Source organism: Rhinolophus sinicus, chromosome 1, assembly GCF_057876585.1.
Source record: "Rhinolophus sinicus isolate RSI-liver-muscle chromosome 1, RSI-T2T, whole genome shotgun sequence".
NCBI classification, from domain to species: Eukaryota; Metazoa; Chordata; class Mammalia; order Chiroptera; family Rhinolophidae; genus Rhinolophus; species Rhinolophus sinicus.
Window position 1 is genome coordinate 66,795,512 of NC_142501.1, and position 24,230 is coordinate 66,819,741.

The window sequence follows — 24,230 nt, forward strand, 5'->3', positions numbered from 1 at the left end:
TTGAACACTCTGAGTGCAAAGTTCCTCTGTCTCTGTTAGTCACAAGGACAGTCTGATTTTAGATCAACAATCAAAATTAAAGCTTCTCAGCTCCCCAGGTTGGGCTGCCCCAGGCTGGGGAACAAGCAGTGGGGAAGAACAGGCAGGGTGAGCTTCTCCTCCATCTCCCTGCCTTTTGGGTCTTCCGACCCCTCCCAATACTGCCTCTGGCTCTTTCTGGGTCAGTGGGGGAAAGGGAGAGATAAACAGTAGCCGGCTTCATAGCTATCCAATACTCTCGTGATCTGGCAGCCATGCTGTCTGACCTTGGAAGGTTTTAGAGCTGACCAGACGATGGAGTTATTTTAAGGAATACCCTCAAAATAACTGGAGCCTTCTGAACAGTCCCCTTGACACAGGCAGTGCCTCTCTTCTGGTTTCTGATTCCTCTCTTTACCTTCAGCCATCCAGAATCACGCCTCCTCTACTAAAGTTACTGCTCTCTTCCGGCTATCTTCCTGGGCAGGATTCAAAAATGGCTCCAGGCTGTTTTGCTCCTGTGAGAAACACACACTCTTGCCAGTCTTTGTGAATGAAAGTGCAGCTTATTCCCCACAAAGACCTGTCTGCCCAGCTCTGCCAGCAGGCAGTTGGCTCCAGCGCACCTCTTGCCCTCAGTATTTTCAGACACAGAACAAATGACTATCACTTTGCCTCAAATCCCATGGGATTTCGTTTTTTCTCTTGAGGTCCTGTTGCTACCCTCTTCCTTGACTATGAGGAGAGAAGGAAGTCCCTCCCCCCATTCCCTCATTGCAGTCTGGGGGACACAACATACAGCACACATGATCCCTCCCTCCTCGGACCCTTCAACTCTTGTATCCCAGAAGTACATCATGTGCCCACACACTCAGCTTTACAACATCTCCTTTGCAAGCCCGGCCCCTGTAGTCAAGCATCCCACTTTGAAGTATGATAGTAGTTGGCACCTATTTTTCTCATCTCAAACTGTGGGGTCTTAGTGGCAATTGAGGCATTAAAGAAAAGAGTTTCACTCTGACAATATAATGATGAAGTGTTCAACAAGTGCTATAATAGAGATCCGTTGTGCAGAGAGAGACCGCTCCTTTTCCTGGAGTCCTAGGAAAAGATTTCACAAAAGAGGTGATATTTAAATCGCTTTCCAGGCAGAAGGTATATTGTATGCAAAACCATGAAGATACAAGTAAGGCACATTCTGAGAAAGGTGCAGTGCAGTGAGCAGGATGTGTGCTGTACAAAGGTGGGAGATGAACCTCAGACCCCAGACTTTAGAGGTTTCCGGCGCCATGCTAGAGAGTTCAGCCTTCCTCAGAGTACAAAAGGGAGCCGGTGAAGGGGGACTGGTAAGGGAGAGGTCTGAGCAGTTCAAATAACCTAGGAAGTTGCATGAAGGCTGAACGGGATGGAGGAGAGATAGGACAGTAGAGAAGGAAGAAAGGGCTTACAGTGAAGACGTGAGGGGGTGGTAGCTCTCAGGCTGCCTTCTTCATTACTTGCATATATTTTGACTTCTACAGCCTTATGCTCACGGAGACAACCCATGTTTTTAAACCCATGTTCATTTTCCACTGAGGTCAAACTTTATGTTTAGAAATGCATTCTATACAAATATATATATATATATATATATATATATTCAGAGTAATCCAAACACAGTACTATGTAGCCAATGAGGGAAAAAAAGAAACCTTTGAAATCTTGCGTCTGATTAGATTCATCCTTATGAAAAGTCACTTGAGAATTGTTTTATAAGTCAAAAAAGGCTGATAAGTCAGCCACACAGAAACAACTTTCTAGACAAACAAAATCATATATAACTGTCAATATCTGAATTGCGCTCACTAATTCTTTGTTTGCATGTGTTGTTTTATGATAGATTGTTTGGAAATAATCTTATCCCTGGTGCTACTCATTTCTGCCTCACACTGCCACGCACATGGACCTGTATTATTTTCATGGAAATTTGAAACTTGCTGTCTCCTGTAAAAACTCATAAAAATTCTGAGAAAAATAATAGCTAAACCATATAAATCCAAGCTGGGCCATCCAATTTGGTTCCTCTTTGAACGATTACTCAGGATGTTCCGCACTTCAAGGCGAAGGGGATCATTTCCTCACCCTTGGATTTCCTTAACCGGATTTCCTATTGCCTATAATATCAGCCTTTACCAAACATTATGATAATCTTATTGATGTTTCCAATGGGATTATGAGATTTTTCTTAATTAAACATGAAGCAAATTTCAAAACATATTTCATTAGGAAACAGAGCCTTCTCGTTTAATAATTTCTAAATGTCATTCCTTTCACCAGACATGATTGTAGACTAATATCCATCACAAATCCGCTGGTCACTTGACCAAAATACCCCCAGAGAGGTTCACTCAAGTCCACTATTGTTCTAAAGCAGGGGTGTCCAAACTGCAGCCCGCGGGCCAACTGCAGCCCGCAATCCATTTTTTATTGGCCCGCAGCAGCAAATAACAAAAATATATTTAGTTTACTTAAATAAACCAGGTGAGGCAATACGTACTTCACCTCGAGTGAGTGGCTCGGCTGTTTGTGTATTTTACCGCATATGGACCTTGGTGAAAAACGTTGAAAAAAGTTTGGAAACTCCTGTTCTAAAGGAAGTTTCATGGCTAGGCTTAAGTTCTGCCTCCATAACATCCACACCTGCCCAGGGCTCCCTGAAGGCCAAACTGCGTCACCTGTGTCTCAGCATCTCCTGAGCACCTCAATTCTGGTGCATAATAGGCCTTCAGTACAAGTTGGTTTAATTGACTATTGAATTTTAAACAAGGACAGTCAGATCTCTTAGAAATCATGTCACAGATGTTTTCAAGCTCTTTATTTATTTATTTATTTATTTATTTTTTTATTTTATTTTTTTATTTTTTTTTTTTTGGCGTTTGCTCACATTCAGCAATTGTTTACCTGCCTTTACGATGACAATTAAATCAAGGGAGAATCATTCAGAGAAGGAAGTAGAGCTTGAGTGATTTAAGGCCATTTCTTGTCTCTCCCCAGCTCTGCTTTGGTCTTCTACTGAGCAGCTATGCCTTTAGCTTTAAATAAAGAAAGAAAAGGAGAGGAGAAAGGTTATTAATACTAGATCAACTTTTCAGAGGAGGAAAGACACACCACCTTTGTCATCAACTCCAGTAAACATTCCTTGAGCCTACTAATTTGGATGCAACTACAGGACCAACTGAATTACTTGGAAAGCTCTGCTTTGGAGAGGACAGCCTATGAAGAGCAAAAGGGGCATAACTTCTAACGTGCTTGGACTGACATTTTTTAAAAAGAGGTCTGAACTATCTAAATAAGACTCTAACACTCCATTATAATTTAAAAGCAGAACAAATTACTGTTCATTATTGTATTGAAAATATTTATTTTAATGAATATATTCATTTTATGAAAAAAATGTATGATACGTAGAGTAGGATTTGATTTTGTATTTTACATAATTCCAGGCATCCTTGTTTAATCCATATGTTTACGACCTACCTTATAGGACTTGGAGCATGATTTTATCATGTTAAATTATTTTAGAGGATCACAATTGTAGCTTTGTCTTTTTTGACATGTTATTGATCATAACTGTATTTTATTTGCTGCTGAGTCCTTCATCAGCCCTTAATTACAACATCATTGCTAGAGGAGAAAATGTTCTATTTTATGAAAGATGTGATTTCTAAGAGCATGGTTGGGGGGGAGGGGGGCTAACTATAAAATCGAGGAACATGCATGTATGGCTATAGTCAATAACAGGAAACATCTTAGCAAGAAGGAGACTGGCTAGGAGTTTATAAGACAGCTAATTAGCAAAGGCCTTCCAGAGCAAATAGGCCTCAATCTGTTGTTATTTGAACCAAAGGAAATAAAAATGAGAAGACACGCAGTAGGTGGTTATAGTTATTGTTATTTAACATCTGTTGAACAGAAACTGTTTTATTGCTTTAGGCCAAGTCACTGTCCTCTACCTACTCCAGTTATTCCCACCAAGTAACAGAACACACATGGCATAGAGAGCTAGTGCGTTTATTTTCCTTCACACTGCAACAGATCATTATTGCTAGCCTACCATGACCCAGACACTATCCTGGGTGTTAGGGAATATAAAGATAGTTGTAGTTTGATTTTTGTTCTCAAAAGATTCACAGTCTTGGAGGGGAGACAGACAAATAGATAGTGCAGCAAGACGAATGCTACCATAATAAAAGTAGTATTGGAACACAAAGAAGCCAATATGAGATCTACATTTGTGGGCACAAAGAAGGCTCCCCAAGAAAAAATATGAAGGGATGAAGATGAAGACACCCAAAAAGTGGTCCAACTGATCCTGCTAGGCCTGCAAGGGCAGCAGCATCTCCCAAATGGGGGCAGCCTCAGCCCATTCTACTCACCCACCACGTGGAAGGGGACAGTAAAAGGGCATGCGTCCAAAAAACACTGCTCCACAGAGAAGACTCAAAGGCACTGTGTTTTTTCCAGTGAGGCTCCCACTCCCTCCCTAGCACCATGGTCCAACTGGACATCCCTGGTCATCCATCCCATTGGTGACAGACCTGTCCCACAGCCCCTCTTCTGAAACTAAGTAAGAGGAAACATTGAGCTCCTTCTAGAACTTAGAGGATGGAGGTTGAGTATATGTGATGTTTGGAGAAGTCACAACAGTTTATGGCCCTCACATCACTGAAAATAGTGAGATAGCAGTACAGGGTAGGGCAGGGCCCCTCGTCAGCACCCCATTGGTGCATAGTCTCCCATTTCCCCTCCAATTCTTCCTTCCATGACCCAGCTGGAGAAGCCTATCTCTGCTTGATCTCACGCAAAGATCAAGACTTTTCTAACTTGATACCTTTGGTCTCTGACTCCACTTCCAGTTGAGAACTAGAGACCTCCCTCTACCTGTCCAAATTAAGGATTGGGTGATTTATCTATCTATCTAGGTGCCCCGTGGCTTTTAAGATCCCAAATGTATAACTCCAGCCCCAACCTCTCCTCTGAACACATCACACTTATGTCTAGTTGCCTACTTGAAATCCTTACTCAGAAGTATCTCAAACTTGAAGTAGACAACATAGAATGCCCAATTCCCTATCACCACATACAAACATGCACACACACCCAAAACATGCCTCCCACAGTATTTCTCATCTCAAAAGTCATCTCCATTCATCCAATTCTTGCAGTTTCTCAAGCTGAAAACCTTGGAGTCATCACCGACTCTCCTCTTTCACTCAGATCCAGGATCCAATAACATTTTGCCCTTCCCTCCTCCATCACCCTGAGCCAAACCACCATCATGTCTCACCTGGATTATTACAATAGCTGACTAGCTGGACTCCTTCCCTCCACTGTTCCTTTCCCACAGTCTAGTCTCCACATTGACATAAGACAGTGAGTTTCTTAAAATGTTAAGTCTGATCAGGCCATTTCATTGCTCGTAGTACTCCCGTGTCTTCGTATTTCACTCAGAATAAAACCCAAAGTCCTTCACCGTAACTTACAAGACCACGCATGTCTGATCTTCCTTGACCTTGAAGCTCTGACGTTATCTCTTATCTCCTCGATCCCCTCACTCTCACTTAGCTCCAGCTACACTGGCATACCTCACACATTGCAAGTAACTTTCTCACAACCTTTGCACTTGCTGTTCTCTCTACCTGTAATATTCCTCCCTGAGATAACCCTTATTTCAAGTTTCTATTCAAATGTCACCTTATCAGAGATGTCCCTGACTCTCCTCTATAAAAAAGCAAACTCTTGCCCAGTCTTCTGTTCCTCTCATCTAGCTTTATTTTTCTACATAGCACTTACAACCTGACATATATATGTTTGTATTTGTCAGCTGTCTCTCCACTCTATTCAAATGGCTCCCTGAAGACAGAGACTTGGGGTGTTTTATTCCCTGCCCTACCCACAACTATAGTAGGGTCAGATTGGCACAGGGTCAGCACTTTATAAATACTTGTTGAATAAATAAATGAAAGTATTTTAGAGATGTCTAGACATCGTGTTCCCTAATGGCTGGCCACATGGTTGTTGACTATAGCCAGAGGATGCGCCACTGAAACTGCCTTCCTTCAGCCAAAACAGCAAAACACATCATGACAGGTGTGGGCAATACATTGGTAAAACATTATCCTGCCCAGGTATCAACCCTGGAGGGTCTGCACCTGGAATGTTACATGCAACTTTGCTAATATATCTCCAGAAAAGTCCAAATTAAAGCAAGTACAAAGATGTAGGAAACAAGACTGCCAGAATAAGGAGGAGGACATTTTAGTCTGAAGTGACAAAAGATGAGGGAAAATGATCAAAATGTAGAAAACAATAATATTATGATCAAGCCCAAGGTGAACTTATACACCAAACCACAGATACAAAAAAAAAGAAAAGAAAAGAAAAATGGAGGGAAACGCTTTAAAACTTGGAAGGTAATACGGTATGATGGGAATAAGATAGGCACATTTAGTTTAAACCTAAGGTCTAGTATGATCTTGGACATGAACTACTGTGAACTAGTATTTGTGTTAATTAAGAGAATGGCCCCTTTGTCACAAGTACCATTATGAAGAGAATGCACATACAAAGCACACAGCAAAGCATGTTCTCTTCCTATAACAAGGAAAATACTGGGATAAATAAAAGTAAGTCCTAAAGCAGAAGGCAAGCTTAGGTAAGTTTTGTTATAGGATGGAAAGAACCATATGAATTAAAGAGTTAGAAAATGTGTATTATCTTATATTCATTCTGCATTTTACAATCATCAGACCATTTTCACTTACTCAATCTCCTTTGATCTCACAGGCTATTTTATGAGGTAAGAAAGATAGCTGTTATTAAACCCATTTACAGATAAGAAAACTGAGGATAGGGATTTTTTTTTTTAAGTCCTCTAAATACAAATTCATTGATCTTCCCTCCACTCCACAAGGCCTCTTCATAGAATTTAAGTCACTTCTCAGAAAAGCTTAGTCACTTAGAAGAGACTCACTATGGGTGATTAATGAAAACAAAGATGTCTGAGGATTTAGTCTGCAAATAGAGTCAATAACCACCAAACTCTCAGCACACCCCATAGGACAGTTATGAAACTATTCAACTGAATGGGACCTGGATCTAATTCTCGAGAGTAAGTTTCTCAGACCACTGTTTGCTGTCCTTAACTGGGCATGAATGCAGTCCATTAGTGAGGCGTGCCAGGGAGATTTTCTTCCTGCCCCTGGTTTTGGAGGGCATGTTGTTATGCATTCCCAAGGGTGGAGGGCAGACTTGGGAAGCCCAGGTCTTCAGTCACAATAACCCTACTTACCAGAAACAGCTAAACCAAATTTATAACATATGTTTCCACAGCCTCAAATATCTACCATTTGTCCCATGACCTTCTGTCTTTAAACAGATGCAAAACAAGAAGATTCAATTATTCAGTCAGTCTAATAAGGAATTGGTTTATGCTGGAACTCAGAGCTGGGTTTATGTAATTTTACACTATGGGTCACACAGAAAGCTCTATGCAAGTCAAGGAAGATTCCTGTCTTTCTTTGTAGTTAAACTAGTATCTAGGCATAATGAACCCTCAAAGGAAGAAAAGCAAACCACTCCACACTAGTTTTTGGAAGGAAAAAACAATAGAGAAACAGCATTCATTCATCCAGTCAATAAATATTTATTGTGCTCTTTTGAAATGGCAGGCACCATGCAAGGCATTGGGGACATAAAATGGGGGAGAAAAAACAGTCCTTGGTCTCAGAAATTTAGAGTTTTGTGGTCAGGTAGACATTGAACAGTCTGAGTCATTTACAACACAAGGTGACAATATTATGATGGAAAGAATTACAAGGTGCAATGGAAGTCTGCATTGCATAATTCCTGAGTGTAGCGAAGAGATATCATCTCAGCAATTAGGGTAACCAACTCATCCTAATTAGCCTGGCACTTTCCTGGTTTTACCACTGACGGTCCATGTCCTGGAAAATCCCCAGTCTCAGGCAAAATGGGATGGTTGGTCACCTACCAGCAATGCTAAACAAACAAAAACAGTTATTTTGCTTTCTTTGCAAAAGACCAAGTTCGTTCCCAGAGGTACATGGGATCAGAATGACCTCATCAGGCTGAAGACTCAGTAGTTGATGGAAAAATCGATCGTCTTTTACGGCTCTGCCAGATACAAAGGCGAGTCAGCCTGATAGAGTGCTAATAGAGCTCATCCATGTTTTCCCTGGTGCTTGACTAGACGCTTGGGCCTAGTCTGAGCATTTGTTTGTTCATCTGTAAAACTGCAATAGATATGGCATTAGTGAGGATAAACCAGGTTATGCCGCTAAGTCTTAGTGATTTATAATCACAAAAGCTTATTTGCCTTACAGATCTGCTGGGGCTGTGCTGCTCATCTCATCACTTCAGACAACGGTTGTCTGTCTCCAGGTTAGAGGGAAAGAGAAACATGCTTCCTTCCTCAGAAAACATTTTCTCACCACCCACCAGCAATCCCTAAACCAATGCTAGATGATTTTAGGCTTTTTTCTTGCAGCAGCGTAACCTGACTGTTCTGACTGACGGGGATACCCTATGGAGCAAATATGACCCATAGAGGACGTAAGAGTAGTGAAGAGTATTTGGTGCCCTCTGAAGGGGTGATGTGAATACCCTTGAACATGGTCTCCTCAGATTATTCATATAAACTATATTGTTTAAAACCAAAGTTAGTGTTGAGGTTAAGGTTAGGGTTAGGATGCTGCTAAGGCGCCAGCATTCCTGGTTTGACCTTTTTACATACTTGTAAGTTTCTCACAGAGAAACACTTTTTCCACAGCCAGAGACTGTAGCCGTGGTCCCACCCAGCTATTCTTCTGACAAATAATGAGCAGCTGGTTACAGAGCCAGAAAGTGTGTTTGGCACAGCAATGCCCCTCCCTGCTACTGAAAAAAACAACTATGTTGCATTATTCCCATGTTTTTAAAATGGACTTTTTTAAGCTACTGGATCATTTGGAACATATTTCCCCTGAGTTGTATAACATTTTAGCTCCATTCTCCTCATCTGAGTTTCATTGTTAGTTTCCTGTTTGCACTAAAGATAGGTCATAAGTAAATTCTGTGATCTGTAGCTCAAAAAGGGAAACATTTGTAAAATCCAACTATCACTTTTCTCTAAGAATGGAAGAGCTCTGCTTCTTAAAGGATAACTTCATTTGCAAATTGCCCTTTAATAGGCAATGAATGGCACATCTGAATTAATGACCTCTCCTTTTTAAAAATCATTCAAAAGAATTGGGTGGATAAGCAGGACATCTGATTATAGAGTAAGTAGCAAGAATGCTTTTCCACTAGGAATCAGTCAGCAAAAATTTCAACATGGATGAACTTTTTTGTAACCGAAGTCATCCATTGAGTTCTGATGAGCATGTGCATAGCATATTGCCTACGTAACTGGGACATCAAAAATTTCTGACCTTTTGGTTAAGTAAAAGGAAATGTTTCTCTACATCTGATGGATGAATGGCTCCTTTAAAAAAAAAAGCACTCATAAAAGTTTAATTCTGTTTAGATGATTCTCATTACCATCTTGCTTAGAAGTGAGTTGTCTTACAACATGAGTTTTATAGTGACTGATTTCACCCTCTGCTCAACATAGCAATTACTTAGATGTATTCTTATGTATTAAAGCACATTCTCTAGAGTTCAATTTAGTTAGCTTTACTCCTGATGACACTGGGAATAAAATTTCAGCATAATCTCCTAAGAATCCGCAGACAGGAAATTGTCCAATGACAAAACTCCAGTGAGACAGCATCTAAAGTTGAAGATATTGGATGATTGGAGCCTGGAAACAAGCATTAAGGAAATGGCACCTAGGGATAAAGGGAGAATCTCTCAGGCAGCACTCAGCTCAGGGAACAATTACCTTTTCTACCCAAATCCTTAGAGGTCTATTTGGTCCCTCTTTGTTCACAGACAGAGGGCCTTCACAGCCTCACAGGCCGTGGGAATTCTAGAGGAGACATTTTATGGACAGTATTCTCAAAATTCACTCCGAGTATAAGGGACTACAGAGCCACAGGGTCCACATTGCACAAATCTGTGCGATCCTAAATGGGAACAGAAAAGGAATTAATATTTCCCAACATGGGAGTCTGAGATCCCTAAGTTTCCATGAACGGACTTAGGGGAATCAGAAACTATGCTCAAGATTCAAAAAAAATCTCATTCACTTACTCATTGATTCTTTCAATGAGTGTTTATGAAGGGCCTACATCATTACGTATAAGGTGCTGGGCTAGGGGCTCAGAATTAATCAGCAAATGAGACAGCCCTAGTCCCTAGTCGAACAAAACTCTTGTTCTACTGGAGTTGTCTGGTATTATACAACTACTTGCAAAATGATTTCATTAAAATTGTGGTAAATTTTGCAAAAGAGAAATACAAGATATTAGGAGAGTATACAACAGAGGACATTACCTGGTCTGAAATTCAGGGAAGGCTTCTCTGAGGAAACGTTATAAAAATTGACAGTCACTGAAAGGTGAGTTATAGTTAACTAAGCAAAGGGGTGAAATAAGAACATTACGGACAGAGAGAACAGAAAATGCAAAGGCTCTTGGGTGGAAAAGAGAATGGCACTCTCAAGGGACAGAGACAGCCAGGTGGCTGGAGCAGAAATGATGAGCAGGTGAGGAGAGGGCCAGGCTTTGAAGGCTGTCAAGGGTTTGGGGCCTGAGCTGAGGGAGAGGAAATGGCTGACTGTTAAATTGTACAAGTAACATAAGTTGTATTACTTATAATCAAATAATAAATCAAACAAGTCACATTATACAAAATGATAGGAGGACACTTGTCTGATTAGGGAGACCACTTCAGGGACGGTGTAAATACCTGACCATTGCAGTGTACACCTGAAGCTGAAGCTGAATAATACTGAATGTCAACTATAATTTTATATATATATATATATATATATATATATATAAATATATATATATATATATATATATATATATATATATATATATAAATATATATATATATATATATATATATTTATATATATATATATATATATATAGTTACAGGATGTGGAGTACAGCACAGGGAATAGAGTGAATGGAATTGTAACAGCTATATATGATGTCAGAAGGATAGGAAATTGGGGGTGGGGGGTTATCACTCTGTGACAGGTATAAATGTCTAACTATTATGTTGTTTTGTACAACTAAAACTACTTAAAAAAATTATATGAAAAACTCTATGTGAGGCTCCTTTCTCCATCTACCCTCCACCCCAATCTCGTGTTAGAGATAACCAAGATGAACAGTTATGTGTGTAGATTTCCAAATCTATTGCTATAAGTATTTTAAAGGGAGAGTTGTTTTGCATTGTACATACATAAATTATATTATACTATGCATATTGTGAAAATTTTCTTTTCATTTAGTAATATAACTTAGAACTCTTTTCATACTTTCCATATTTAAATCTACCTCATTCTCTTATTTAACTATTCTCCTATCAGAATACTTCTTTTTTTGAAGGTTACAAGTAGTGTTACAGAAGACTTCCAGAAATATGACATTCTAAGCCAGCACTGAAGCTTACCTCTTCCACTCTAAACAATAGAAATTCTCAACCGACTATGATCAAAATAAGGTTTTAAATACATAGCTAAGCTCAAAAGGGGAAGAAAACCCCCAGTTTCCAGAAACGCAGCGGGAATACAAAGCCAGAATGGGTTAGAGGCCCAGGAGTCTGAGGCCTGAGGTTTTCATGCAAGTAGGAGCAGGACACGAGAACTCAGTCCCAGAGGAGGACATGCAAGAACTTAACTCCTGCAAGAAGCTGGGATCCTCAAATGGCCATCAATGAGAAGGAATCAGAAACGCATAGTCTACCAATTCAGAGTCGTCATGAGAAAGCTTGCCAAAACCCAGGACCATTCTTAGAAGAAAGATATCACCGTGTGAAGCTGAAACTTCAAGTCTGAACCATATGTAGCTGTGTGGGAACCCCAAGGGTGCACTATATTCAAGGGCAGGAAAACTCAGTATTGCAGAGATGTCAGGTTTCCTCAGACTGATCTATGGATTCTATGTAATTCCAATTCAAAATCTCAGCAGCTTTTTTAATGTGGAAATCAACAAGTTAACTCTAGAATTATGTGGAACAGAAAAAGTCCAGAAATAGCCAAAACACTCTTGAAGAAGAACAAGATGGGAAGAATTATTCTACCAGATATTAAGATGTAGGAGTGAAAGAATATGGTATTGGTAAAAGAATAGCAAATTGACCTATGGAACAGAACAGAGTCCAGAAATAGATTCGTGGATATATGATTCGGATGGCTCTGCAAAAGCAGTGTAAAAATAACAGTCTTTTCAATAAATGATTCTGGGTCAATTGGACATCTATGCGGAAAAAATAAATAAAACTTGACCTAAATCCCATGATATCAAGAAAATCATTTCCAAGTGAATTATAGAGCTCAGTATAAAAGGTAAAACAATAAAACCTCTAGGATTTAACACATAGAAGAATATATTTGTGACCTTGAGGCAGGAAAGAAGGAAGAAAGAAAAAGGAAGACAAGAAATAAAGAAGTAAAGAAAGAGGGAAAGAAAAAATGGAGAGAGGGAAAGAGAGCTACATGGGGCAGGCAAATGTGAAAGCAAAACCAAAAGCAAAACGCCTCTGTTGGAAGATATCCACAAACTGAGAAGACACTTGACTCCAAAAACATAAAAAAATAATAATAATACCCTCTAAAGATGAGCTGTAAATGAAATTACAAGTCACACACAGAAACAAATGGTCAATTGGAATTGTATTCAATGCAGATTAGATGATTGGCATCTTTTGTATAATAACATAGTTAGTATTTACCATGTGCCTGGCACTGGACTGAGTGTTCTAAACAGATCATTTTATTTAATCAGATAACTTTATTTAATTCTCATACTTGATACATAAGTTAACTAACATGATTACTCTCATTTTACAAACAAGGAAGCTAAGCCTTAAAGGAGTGAAGCAGCTTTCCTGAGATAACACAGGAAGGAAACGGTAGAGGTCAACCTCGGGTAACCACCATAATAAACTTTCTGTGCAGAAACATGGAGTATATTTTATTGGATTCAGGTATTATTTTTCTATCCTTCAATAAGAGTTTAGAAAGTTTTTTAAAATATGGATTTATGTATTTTTTGTAAGATTGTTTCGAGGTATTTTATACTTTTGATGCTATTGCAAGTAAGAACTTTATTTCCATTACATTTTCTAATAGGTAATTGCCAGTGATAGGAGACCTATTGATTTTTTATTTTACTTTATATCTGACTACTAAGCTATCTTACTAGTTTTTCCGTTGATTCTCTTGGATACTCCCGATAGTCAAGGTGAGGTGTGTAAATAATAACAGAATCCTCTCTTTCTGTTCCCTGACTACCTCATTTGCCAATATTTGTGCATTTTATGCCATGAGGAAAACTTTATAATGTAGTATGGGGCGGGGGGGTGGGGGTGTGGGGTGTGGGGGCGGAGCCCCAGAGAGTAGTTTCCAGGCTCTCGGCCTCACATAGACAGGTGCCTGGCTCAGGTAGTAAATGGCCAACTGTGATTGCACGGCCATCAGCTGTGGCTAGTTGGCCGTCAGCTGTAACCAGTGAGCCATTGGCCACTAATATAACTGCTGTGGCTATGCGAGGAGGAGAGAGGAGAGAAAGAATGGGGGCTAGCAAGAAGATGGCGGCTAGGCTGGCAAGTGTGGATGGCGGTTTGCGGACAGTGTGGATCCAGCCTCCATTGAGAGTATAGTGCCGCCAGAGAGAATATAGTGGTATGACTCCCCTACCTATGGCTCCGTGGGTGTTCCTTTTTGGCCTCACCATATCCTGCGTTCTTGTATGGGGAGCGGGAGCAGAGACCCCGCAGGCCGCCCTGCATGACAAATGGCGCAGCGAGCAGGGTCTCCCGCATTACAGGGTGAAAGGGGCGGCGGGGGTGCATTCCAGGCAGAAGGCACTCTATGTTCTGAACAGAAGGTTATGAAACAGCTTGACAGATTCCAGAAATCGGGAGTAGTCTGACTTGACTTTAAGGTAGGGTACAAATGAGGAAAGCCAAAGATGATAACTTGAAAGAGAAGACAGGGCATCTTGAAAAATGACAAGTCATTAAAAGACTTTAAGCAAAGATGTGACATATTAAGATTTATATTTTAGAAAAATGACCAATGTCAGCAGTATGAAGGACTGATTGAGGAACATAATACTGAAGAAAGGGAGAAACATTAGGAAACTACAGCAACAATACAGACAAGTGCTAAGCCATCCATAGAGTAACACAAAAAGCGCATGAATCCGTAAGGATGGGATTCCCACGCGTTCAGCCTTCTTCTAGCTGTGATCTTGTACCACTTACTCAATCTCCCAAGCTTCAGTTCTTCTAATCTCTAAAATTAGGATAATAGCACTAACCTGGCGTGGCTATTAAGTTTAAGTAAGATAATGGGTATGAAGTGCACTAAAAAATGGTAGCTCTTTATTATTAAGTTAGACAATGGCAGTGAGAATGAAGTTCCATACCCATCAAAGTAGCAGGCCACAGCTATGACTTCCTCTTCTTAGTTATCACGGAAGATAAATCTTCATGTCTCAGTTATTGAGGAAGATAAATCTTCATGTCTAAGGAAGATACAATTGCATTTTAGCACACTTTCAACCACACCCCAAGTTCCAACTCTCCTGTGCGCTTTGTTTTCACCCCCCCGTAAGACTGCTGTGGGTGTTGGATTTGCATCATGACACATCTGAACTACATGGCTCAAAAATTAGTACACCAACTCAACAACAACAACAAAAAACAAACAACCCGATTTAAAAATGGACAAAGAGCTTGAATATACATTTCTCATTTCTCCAAAGAAGACAGAGAGATGGCCAACAAGCACATGAAAAGATGTTTATCATTAGGGAAATGTAAATCAAAACCAATGAGGTGTCACTTCACACCCATTAAGATGACTATAATAATTTAAAAAAATGTAAAATAAATGTTGGCAAGGATGTGGAAAATTTGGAACTCTAGTACACTGCTGGTGGGAATGTAAAATGGTTCCTCCACAATAGAAAACAATTTGGTGGTTCCTCAAAAAGTTAAAATTATCATGACAATTCTACTCCCAGCAATTCTATTTCTAGGTATATACTCAAAAGAATTGAAAACAGGTGTTCAAATAAGTACAGGTATAATCATGGTATGGTCCAAATGTTTGTGTGCCCCCTCCCCAAAATCACATGTTGGAATCCTAATAGCATCCTAATGTGATGCTATTAGAAGGGAAAGCCTTTAGGAGGTGATGAGGGTGGAACCCTCATCAATGATATTAGTGTTCTCATAAAAGATTCCACAGAGCTCTCTAGCCCCTTCCACCATGTAAGGATACAACAAGAAGTCTATGACCCAAAAAAGGGCCCTCACCCAATGGTGGCACCCTGACCCCAGACTTCCAGCTTCCACAACTAAGAGCAATACATTTCTATAGTTTGTAAGCTACCCAATCTGTGGTATTTTATTATAGCACCCCAAATGGACTAAGACAACCCATGTTCACAGAAGCACTGTTAAATAGCTAATTTTTTCTATAGAAACAACCCAAATGTTTATTAATGGATGAATGATGAAAATGTGGTATATACATAATGGAATATTACTCAGCCTTTAAAAGAAGTGAAGTACTGATCTATGCTAGTACAAGACAGATGAACCTCGAAAACATTCTAAGTGAAAGAAGCCAGACACAAAAAAATTGTATATTGTACGATTCCATTTACAATAAATACCCAGAACAGGTGAATCCATAGAGACAGAAAAAAGATTGGTAGCTACCAGGGAGGGGCAGAGGAGAGGGACAATGAGGAATTAGGAGGTATGGGTTTCCTTTTGGAGCGATGAAAATGTTGTGGAACTAAATAGAGGTGATGGTTGCACAACACTGTGAATATACTAAGTGCCACGGAAATGTTCACTTTAAAATGACTGATTTTATGTTATGTTAATTTCACCTCAATAAAATAAATCATATGGTTTTTAATCATTATGAATGTCTCTTCACAGAAAGTGGATGTCATTGACTGCTAGAGTTTATAAACAAGTCAATGAATAAAGGTAGTTCACACCAAACCACTACGGTACCCATTCCAATCAGAGCTTTTAATGCCCAGGAATTCTTTATTGTTCAATAATAGGAGTAGCCCCAATCAGGGACAGTGCAATCTCCCACTGATGTCATTACTTTTAGTTGAAAACTATACTGGAGTCGTTTTCCATTAACTTATCTTCCCACAGTCCCTCTGAATACTCCCAGCCTCACGTCAGAGGCCTTTTGGAGGCAATTTTTCTACCTCTGAGTTGCTGAATTTTCTTTGACTATAATGTCTCTTTTTAAAAAGTCCTCACATACTGTTATGTGAAAGTAATATGTCTTTGTAAGTCTAGACTATAAGCTCCATGAGGGCAAGAACCAGGCTGCTTTGTTTCACCATTAAACCTAGCATGGCACAACAGGGAAAGTTAGGTGTTTAGATGCCCATCTCAGCAGACCCAAATCTCCTCGTCTGCCCTTTTGCCTGCTTCTGAGTATAACAGTGCTTGAACCAAAAGGTCAGATAGATAAATTATTTTTTAGTTTTAGCATTTGACTTTATAATTATCCTGCGTGCATAGAAAAAGAGATTGACGAGAAACTAGCTAATGCTTCTCTTACATCATCATTCTTCTCTCTAATCAACATACCACCTTGGCTCCCATATCAACTGACAAAACGCAGGAGTCTTCTCAACCTCTTCCACCTGCAACTCTCCCATAGTGCTTGCTCATTACAAATGTCTGAAGGTTAAAAATTCTCGAATATTAATTCAGCATACTTTGAAAAGTGAAATGACATTTTCATTTGTTCTTTCTACTCAGAGTTCAAATTGCTTAATTAGTCGCATTTAAAAAAAGACAAAGTATTAAACGCCCTCTCAGTTCATTTTTTTTTTTTTTTTTTCAGAATGACTCACTCTTGTCCAGTTACTGACTTCACAAGAAATATTGCCGGTACTGGAAGCTGAGATTGGACTCTACATAAACAAAGCCTTAATCTGTCCAAGGCCCAAAGAAAGACTCTACAGGTAATAATTACAAACAAGAGATGTCCCAAAAGAAAAAGCTGTTTTGACATTGCATAGAATCACCATGTGTAGGTGCCTCTTATGTCAAGCAGTGGGAAGAATACCAATTTGCTAGTCAAAGAGTTTGGAGTTTGAATCTCAGCTCTGCCATCTACTATGTGAGCTTGAACAAGATATTCAACATCTCAGAACATCAGCTTATTAATCTTATCAAAATGGAAATAACAGTTAATTCATAGATTTGTTGTATATATTAAATATGTTATTGTAGTTAAACATTGGCTTCCAACTAATCATCACTATCATTTTTCTAAGCAGGACTCATCTTATTGGGTAAATTTCATTTTTCTTTTGTTTACACACACACACACATGCACGCATGCAAACACACAAACATCTCCTTACCTGATTTTCACGCTTACTTGATAAAATTGTCAAAAGATAAGAGTAAGACAAAGTGTACAATGTACTACAGCCATGAAAACAGTTTCCAAAAGCTCTTAATCTATATTAATTCTGTTAGGCCAAGCAAGTCCACGTTCATTTTACTCATATTTACCAAACGTTATGCAATTTTTGCTGCTATTTTTCCTTGTCACAATCCATAATTTTCTATTGCAAATATATGCCCATGTTTCCACAACAGATATGGATCTCCAAGGGAAACTAAACCAGATGAAATAAAAAAGATAGCATCGAGGAACATATTTTTCAAATACTTCTAATTCTTAGGAGGCCCAGAAATGATTTTCATAATAAACTGAATTTGAATAAATTTGATAACTATTTAGAGGATGCCTACTACATTCAAGACACCGGAGAGATTCAAAGATAAATACAATACAGTCTGTGCCCTCAAGCAGCTTGTAATCTAGTAAAAATTTAAGATCAGCCATGTGGCAGATTTTATTACTCCAACAAATCTACTTCATCCCAACAAGGCCTGTTCAGTGGATCTCACAGAAATAGTTCAGACAAAATCAGCTGGAAACAGTACAGATAATTTTCTAGAATTTTTGTGCCGAGAACCTAGTTCTAAAAGATAACAAAACAAAATATTGGCTTTCTGAATTATGCCTTGTGGCCGGCTCTGTTGTTTGTATTCATCTGGTAATTTCTCAGTTATCCTTTTCTATGTAGATGGCACCGTTATATATGAGACCATGGCAGAGAAGCTCTGGCAAGATTTGTAAAACGAGGTATTTCCTGTTTTGTACCAAACTCCATGACATTTAAGCAACTCAAGGGAAATAAATTCTTACACTGTGCTAGATAGTCTGTGCTAAGAATTTTTATGTGGTGCACTAAGTAAATTCCATATAAAGTAATTTTCCCTAAGAAACAAAATGTCCACATAGGCACCCTTGCTAATTTTTTTTTTCATTGCAAAAGGTTAACCCAAAATTTGACCTTATAAACAATGATCCAGACACTTGCAAGTCAGTGTTATTCTCTGGTAGCTAAACCTGTGTGTGTATGGGCCGGGCCAGGAGAAGGGCTGGGGGATGGTACATCATTCCTGCTCCCCTACTAGTGAACTATTTATAGTCCCGCATTCTAATGAAAACCCTTGTGACCTGGAAAAGTTCATGTGACTTTCAGTGTCTTATTTATACCTAAGGAATAACTCAGGATCAAATCCAAAATGTACACGTTTATTTTCTGAGAGAGAGAGAGCTCATGAATTTATCCTATTCAATAAGAAAACCAGAAAGAGTTACACAGTCTATATTTATTTGAGTTCTCACATTACACAGCTAATGATTGAAGACATTGCAAAATACTGAAGTTCTACTAGAAACGCCAATGGACCAAAAGGATGGGAAAATCATGGACTAAATATTTTGGTAGAAAATGATGGACCAAATTTTGTGGATAATTACATTGCACCAAAAAAAAAAAAAGAATCGCAGCCTTCCTCCTTAATGAAACTAAAAGGTGACATCAGAAAGTGAAATAAAATGGGAACTGTAGCCTGAAATAAGTTTAAATGTCAGTTATATGTATTTATGTTATTGAAATGACAGCATAATTACCCATGCCTAAGTGTGTATCAGAGCTTGCAAGGCCCTTTTCTTTTTAGGTGTCCACTTGGACTTCATTCCCTTCAAGAAGACTCTCCTGACTCTCCTTAGACCAAGTCAGAAGCCTTTTCATGTGCCCCTTATTTTAGCATTTTTAAGTCAGCCTGGCAAGAGAAGTGTGGTTTGGATTGCCATTTTACAGATAAGAAAACTCAGTGCAGAGAAACAGAGCAATGTGCCTTGTCAAGACAACAAAGCTGAACCAGAAACCCAACTCCTGTTATATGATTTCAAAATGTATACTCTGGCCAAGGTCACAGGGAAAAGGTGATCCAGTGGACTGCTCTTCCACTTTAAGATTGCACCTACTAAACACTTAGAAAGTAGGAAGGAAGATGAACAATTATCTGTTGACTTTGGGCAATAAACGTAGAGCATTCGGGTAATTATGATGAGAAGGTATTGAGCGTTCGTGTGTGCCAAGAGCTCAGCTAAGTGCTTACTGCATTCTCTCATTTCATTCTCACAACATCCTGTAAGATACAAATGATGATTATTCCCCGCCATCTATTTTTACTATTAAGGAAACTGAGGCTCAATTAGGTTAAATAATTTCCCAAAGTCATGCCACCTGAACGTGACACAGCCAAACTCTTCACCCAGGTCTCTGACTCAGAGTCCACTTGCTTCACCACCACCCCTATTGCCGACGTTAAGCCCCTCTTCCTTTTCCTTAGATATTTACTTAAGGGGGAAAAGTGTAGACTATACGGTGAGGGCTGCCTGAATTATCTTAATAACTGGTGAATCCTTCCTTTTCCTTAACACATATAGACATACACTAAAAAACTTTTCAGACTTGAGTTCAAATTCTGGTTGAGCCACTTACTAGATGGAATGACCATGTTCACATTACTCAGTTTCCCCATTTGACAAAAGGAGCCGATAGGACCCAACCAGCAGGGTAGTTGCACCTAAAGTGAAATCAGGTACATAATGGAAACCTGATGCAGAGCCTAGTACTAGCCAGTCACTCAGTAAATATCAAGCCCATCCTTTTCCCTTACCCTGAGCTCTAGCTTTAAATATAAGTATACATCAAGCACACACAAGATAACAGAAAATCTTCATTCTTTCGTTAATCCAGTCATTCACCTTGAACTATTGTTTACCTTTCTTGTATCTCTTCAGTTAAGGAGATCTTATGGTGACAACTTCTTAAAATAAACAAACAAACAAACAAACAAACAAACAAACAAACGCTTTTTTTAGTTTTATACGTGGATGGCTGTTGCCAGCCCTTGAACACTTTTTTTCTGAATTTGTAGAAGTGCACAAAACTAAACATAGTATCTATGATGATAGATACACTCTTTAATTTCACGATTATTTATTAAATGCCTCCTGTGCTAAAAAACCATCCCAACCCCCGAGGAGATCGTAGTTTATTGGGTAAACAAACACAAGAATAGATAAGCTGTGTAATGATGGTACCAAGTCCCATGGGAGCAATTAATCCTGTTTAAGGTGTTGGGGACGAGTTCACAGAGGACGTGACATTTGAGTTCAGTCACGAAGAATGAGTCAGCTTCTCCAAGAACTGATGAGCATTCCACATCAGAGTCAAATTTCAAAGAGGGAATCTTGTTAAAATTATGTCCACAAGAATGTCACATCAGAAAAAATTGTCTCCTTTTGCTTGTTCCAGATTATTAAAGACCAAACAGTTGTGATGACTTCCAGGGTTAGTATGCTAAAGTCATTTGATGGTTTTACAAAGCAAATGTATGATATTTAACTATCCCAAAGCCACCATTGTGTGACACTTAGGATTCTGGACAACACAAGTTTCTCCTTTGAGGGCTCATATATAATGAATATGTGTTGCATTAAAGATTATTAAAGATTGCAAGCCTACTTTTTTCAGATGTAAGATTGGTAGCTTTTAAAATATTGATGCATTTATGAAGTTATTTGACTTGAATTTTACAGTAAACTCAGGAAAGAAAAATGTCAAAGTTGAACAAATTTTAAATGAATTCTCTTTATTTAAAAAAAGAAAACTTCTTAAAATAGGTAACATTTTGAGATGAATTAGTCTACGGAGCTCATCCAGGGTCTCAAAGTAAAATAGATCAAGGGTGCAGAAAAGAAATCTTGAGGAAATATCCCAAGACTTAACTATTTTTTACTTGTTTTATGTGTAACCCATGTTTCCCTACCTTTTGCCTCTAATCACGCTTCCTATGAACAAATTTCATACGCTGATGAATAAGTCTAGTGGCCATGCACGTGGCACCTGCTACTCTCTCTTTTTCTACTGCCTCCGTCCTTTCATTGCTCTCCATGACCAGTAGGCACTGCCACCTCCTGCCACGGCTGATGTCAGGATGACAAGGCTAGTTCTGCTGTGTTGCACAATCGGGAAGAATGTCTCTTCCTTTCCTGGCTTATCCTCTCTTAGAGAGACAAGAGCAAGGAAGACATTTTTGGGCCCCAGAGAGGGACAACATTGTCAGCGCAGTGGCCCCTTCAAGTTCTATTCACAACCTTCCTGTCCCCCTTTCCACAGGACGCAAATATCAGACCCAGGGCAGCAGACAACCTCACTGACAAACTCAGTCCTCTCCCCTGGAGTGACCAAAGCTTTCTTTCTGGGTCCAGCTTGTGCCTAGCTGCCTTGTGTATCAGAACAAATCCTCATCAGAAAAGCCATGGGACCATGTCACAGAGACAGCCTGGCCATTTCCTCAGATAAGACCAAACTAGCATGAACTTCAGAGATAAACCTTGTTTAGGATTATAGGATTCTTGATCTTATTCCTGCTTGCTTTAGTTAATTATGAAAACAGGTTAAGCCTTATAACAAACCTTGGGGGAAGTTATGTCGGTTTTTATTTAAAAATAAGGAAGGAAAGAGGAAAGGAGGGAGGGAAAGAAGGAGGGAGGGAGAGAGAGAAGGGGGTCCTATTAAAACTGTAACTCTGAGTGAGTGTCTGGCAGAAAAGTTCCCTCTCTGTAACTGTTAGGCCTGGATCACTCTTGATTTCAAATATTTTGTCTATTTCCCTAAGAATAGTCACAGCTAAAATTGATATCCCATTTTACAAAGCCTTTCCCATACATATTCAATTCTATCATTTTGTTTTTAAGGATCTGCGAAATAATTATCATTGTGATCTCCATGTTTAAGAGAAAATTAAGCAGTCCTTCTCACCCGTTGTCATCCCCCCTCTTCGTTACTAGATTTCACTAACCCTTCACCTTACACCTAAGACATTGTCTTCTCCAGGAAGACTTACCTGACACCCGTGGCCTGCCTAGGCAGCCCCTATTCTTTGTTTCAGTGCAGCAGAGTATTCCCGTTGACCAGAAGGAGTTTGGGGTGGCCAGAGTGCCCCAGACCAATCACCTCAAGCCTTGAGCTGTCCCATTCATTCTCCCAAATGTCATGTGAGGAATATCATTTTCCACGTGTGCCAGGATATGAAAAAAAGCTTAGAAGCACTGCCACAGAAGAATGACTAAGAGCACGGGTTTTAGAAGCACTTCTTAGTTGTGTGATATCGGGCTGTTATCTAGGCCATCGGGGTGTTAGTTTCCTCATCTGGAAAACGGAGATAACCATCGCGAACACTTACAGAGCTCTTACTACCACGCAGGCTATCTCATCTGCTTTTCACAACAGTGTAAGGTAGGTATCTTCCTGTCACACAAAATGAAACTGGAGCTCAGGAAGGTGGAAATCATATACATAAGTTGCTTGAACTCTACTCTCACGGTAGAGAGCTGTGATTCAAACTCAAGTCCATGTTTGTTTGTAATCTATACTACACTATACTGGGGTCACAACTCAACCTTCCTCCTAGAGTTGTTGGAAGGATCAAATCTGATAATCTATGTGTAAATGATGCTCTTGTCTCAGAATTGTAACCAAAGACCAAAACCACAAGTACCCCCACCATTGCCCGTCAGAGCTTACTGGGAGGTACCAGTTCAGAGAACTGGGCTTACCACCCATTATCATGCTATCCCCCAACCTCCACCACCCCAGCCAATAGAAAGAAACTCGCAGACCTTCCTCTATGTGATCAGAGCCGAGGAAAGAGATGTGGGGAGTTGGATGTTGTGGTTGTGCCTCTGGGGGAGGGGATATCAGTTCTGCAGCCCCCCCTTCCTAGAAAGATGGATTTTGCACTTGACCCTGGTCCCAAGAATTGGCTGGCCACAGAGGGGGTTGGAATTTGGAGCTACATTTTGCCATAACTTGCACTGCATGGTCAGCAAAGAGGCACTCGTATCAAGGTAATGAAGCATGATGCCACCACCAGGAATGAGGGTTCGGCTGGAGAAGATGGCTAAATCTTGCCATCAGGTCACCAGTGCTTAGGAATCTGCACTGGAGTGATTCCCTCCCTGATGGGTACACCGAGTTCCCCTCATGCCCTCATCTATGAAATATGGGACCTGTGATGCTTTCCCCACAGGACCATCATGAAAGCTAAATGAGATCACGTGTGTGAGAGTCCCTCTGCAAAGCAGACCCAGGACTAGTGTTAGCTCTCTCGCCACACTCTGCCTACTTGGTGCTTAAAGCTTGGATAAATACTTTGAGTGTGGGAAGAGAGGGCTAGCTTTTCATAATGTCAGATTCAACTGAACGAGAAAAGTATGTGTTTGCCGAGGTCTATCTCCCTGGATTACCAGGCACATTCTGAAATTTATTAACCTTTTTATTCCTTTGTGAGCACCGGCATGAGGACTTTTTTGAGTAATCAGAAAACCTTCTCGTTCTGGCAGCCAAATAAAAGGAGGCCAGGTGTTCAGGATTAAAAATGCATTACCCCAACCCCTGACTTTCTGGGGGGGGGGTGTCAAGTATTTTCTCTTTCATAATATGTACCATTTCTAAAGTACAGAAAGAAGAGGGGAAAATGAACAGAGATGATAAGACTTCAGTAAAAATGGGAGTGGACAGAAAAATGAAGGGTAAAAGTGGCCGAAAGAA

The 24,230-nt window shown here is 39.8% G+C and overlaps 1 long non-coding RNA gene across 2 annotated transcripts in view; it reads right to left on the reverse strand.

Moving 5' to 3' along the window:
• Positions 1 to 14,710, reverse strand: part of LOC148759085 (uncharacterized) — a 107,687-nt gene extending 92,977 nt beyond the window's left edge. For both annotated transcript variants that reach the window (XR_016022208.1, XR_016022209.1), the window contains exons 1-2: positions 14,610 to 14,710; positions 2,959 to 3,089 (exon numbers count right to left, since the gene is read on the reverse strand). This is a non-coding gene — a long non-coding RNA (uncharacterized LOC148759085). The remainder of the gene's footprint in view (positions 1 to 2,958; positions 3,090 to 14,609) is intronic.
• Between the last annotated feature and the right edge of the window lie 9,520 nt (positions 14,711 to 24,230).